The sequence below is a fragment of the Hoplias malabaricus genome, unplaced genomic scaffold, assembly GCF_029633855.1.
Source record: "Hoplias malabaricus isolate fHopMal1 unplaced genomic scaffold, fHopMal1.hap1 scaffold_25, whole genome shotgun sequence".
Taxonomy (NCBI): Eukaryota; Metazoa; Chordata; class Actinopteri; order Characiformes; family Erythrinidae; genus Hoplias; species Hoplias malabaricus.
The window spans coordinates 304,399-307,279 of NW_027101111.1; the positions used below are offsets into that span (position 1 = coordinate 304,399).

Here is a 2,881-nt window from a genome sequence, read left to right on the forward strand (position 1 = left end):
CTTTCGTCGTCGGCCGACGTGAGTCTCTCCCCCTCCGGGTGGGTGGACGTAGCGAGCCGGCTTCGGAACTCGGGGTTATGCGAGGACCGCCTTAGGTGCATAGGTACCCCGGTCCGCCCCCCTCGTTCGCGGGGGGGAGAGTGGCGCCGGAGCCGCCCGCCGGGTCGTTAAACCAACCATTGATCGTTGAAGGCTTGATTGTGCGTGCGCGAGTCAAAGGGGCTTACTCACCCCCAGGGCGTTGGCCGGTGCTCGCCGGCCTCGGTGGGATCTCCCTGAACCCATCCCCCCGGCACAGGGGGTGGTGGTGGACGGGAGCGTACCGCCGGGCGAAACTCTTTCCCCTCACGGGGTTGGAGCGGAGCTTAAGAGCGCATGCAAATACCCCGATGTTGGCTTCGCAGAGACGGACCGTATAATAGTCTAAGGCCGGTGCGCGAGTTGAAGGGGCCTCACGAACCCCGGATGCGTTTAAACACCCGAAGGAGACGGCCGGTGCCCGCCGGTCCTGACTAGGTGGGATCTACCCAGCGCCTTCCCCTAAGCGGGGGACTTGGGAGCGTACCACCGGGCCTCGCTCATACCCTCCGGGGTGGAGAGCTTGGCTTTGAGCGCACGCCTGAATGCCTTAGACCGGGACCCGTAACGCAGCGAACCAAACCCTGGGCCTCGCCGGGAACGGTGGGGCCTAGACCCGGTCTCCTAAACCACGTAAGTCTCGGGCACCTACTCGGGCGATCGTCCCCCGGGCCGTAACTCCTCGGTCCGGTGGTGACGCCCAGGTTCAATGACCTTCCCCCCTCCACGGGGGGGAAGGCACCCGGCTTGAAATATTGTCAAACGTTGTCTCGTGTTCGAATGGCTTCCTTCGCCCGGCCTGTAACGGGCCGGGCACAAACCTCATACAACTCTTAGCGGTGGATCACTTGGCTCGTGCATCGATGAAGAACGCGGTAACCTGCGTTAAATAATGTGAATTGCAGAACACAGATCATCGATATTTCGAACGCACATGGCGGCCGCGGGGGTCCATCCCGCGGCCACGCCTGTCTGAGGGTCGGTTTACCCATCGATCGGTCTTCCTAGACCGCGGCTGGGAGTTCGCAGGGCCTCCACCTCGGACGGCCCTTCGTCTCCCTAAACCCAGACTCGGGCCTTAAACCCGACGTGTGGCGAGAGCTCCGGACGTAGGGAGAGCCATTAGGTCCGGGTCCAATCCGTCATAGTCTCTCCCCGCTGGGCTCTCCGCCGCCGTCGGAGAGTGGGTACCGTAATACGGCGAGCGGCCGGGGGGTTCGCGCCCCCCGCGCCCCGCAAAACAGTCTCGTAGTGCGACCTCAGATCAGACGAGACAACCCGCTGAACTTAAGCATATCAGTAAGCGGAGGAAAAGAAACTAACAAGGATTCCCCTAGTAGCGGCGAGCGAAGAGGGAAGAGCCCAGCGCTGAATCCCACTTTCCCCTGACCGGGGTGGGCCGGGAAATGTAGCGTACGGAAGTCCGTTTGGTCTCGGTGCGGACGCGGGACCAAGTTTTGCAAGGAAGTGTCTTCCGCAGATGGTGAAGGCCCGGTATTGTCCCGCATCCCGCCGGGTAGATCGGGCTTCCCGGAGTCGAGTTGCTTGTGAATGCAGCTCAAAGTGGGTGGTAAACTCCATCTAAGGCTAAATACCGGCACGAGACCGATAGCGAACAAAGTACCGTGAGGGAAAGTTGAAAGCAGTACTTTGAAGAGAGAGTTCAAGAGAGCGTGAAACCGTTGAGAGGTAAACGGTCGGGGGACCGAGAAGACCCCCCCGGGGGATTCAGCCGGGCGGACGGCCCGCGCTCGTGTGGTTCCGTGGCTCGGAGGCGAGTTCATCCGGGCGAGAGTGGGGGCTACCCCACTCCCTGCTCGGCCCTGAGCTTCGCCTCTCGACTTCGGGCCTCTCGGGCGTACGAAGGCTCGGCCCGTCAGGTGTACTTCCCCCCGCGTGGTGGGTGAGTCGCGACCGGCTCCGGTTAGGCTTGGAAGGGCCCGAGGGTGAAGGTAGGTCCGTCCGGAGAAGGGAGCCCCACGTGGCCCCCGGACACGGGCGTTCCGCTACAGCCCCTCGCTCCGACTTCGCCGATAACGCCGGGGCCGCGGAGTAATGTCCTTTCCGCGTTTTCCCCTCCTTCGGGATGGGGATGGGGCCCCCCCCTGATCGTTCGGACGAAAGCGGGCCGGTTGGGCTGTCCTCAGCCCCGGGCTAGGCCCGCTACGGCAATACGGGGGGTGATCCAGGCCCACAGCCAAAACGCCTAAGGTCAGCGGCTAAGTTCGGACCCCGACCGACCCGTCTTGAAACACGGACCAAGGAGTCTAACGCGTATGCGAGTCAAAGGGGCTTGAACCCCGGAGGCGCAACGAAGGTGAAGGCCGGCGCGCGTCGGCTGAGGTGGGATCTGATGCACCCCGTCAATGTTTGGGTTGACAGCGCACCACCGGCCTGCTCTCCACCGAGTGGAGAGTGGAGCAAGAGCATACGCGGTGGTACCCGAAAGATGGTGATCTATGCCTGGGCAGGGCGAAGCCAGGGGAAACCCTGCGTGGAGGCCCGTAGCGGTCCTGACGTTCAATTCGGTCGTCCGACCTGGGTATAGGGGCGAAAGACTTAACGAACCATCTAGTAGCTGGTTCCCTCCGAAGTTTCCCTCAGGATAGCTGGCACCAGACTCAGTTTTATCCGGTAAAGCAATGATCATAGGCTGCGGGGCCGAAATGGCCTCGTCCTACCCTCAAACTTTAAATGGGTAAGAGGCCCGGCTCGCAGGCTTGGAGCCGGGCATCGAATGATGGTGCCAAGTGGGCCACTTTTGGTAAGCAGAACTGGTGCTGCGGGATGAACCGAACGCGCG

At 62.4% G+C, this 2,881-nt stretch overlaps 1 non-coding gene and 1 pseudogene across 1 annotated transcript; both read left to right on the forward strand.

Annotated features, from left to right (window-relative positions):
- Positions 1-906: 906 nt before the first annotated feature.
- Positions 907-1,060, forward strand: LOC136684630 (5.8S ribosomal RNA). The gene has a single exon (XR_010799749.1). It is a non-coding gene; the product is annotated as a 5.8S ribosomal RNA (ribosomal RNA).
- A 272-nt stretch (positions 1,061-1,332) lies between these two features.
- LOC136684638 (28S ribosomal RNA) overlaps positions 1,333-2,881 on the forward strand; it is a 4,392-nt pseudogene continuing 2,843 nt past the window's right edge.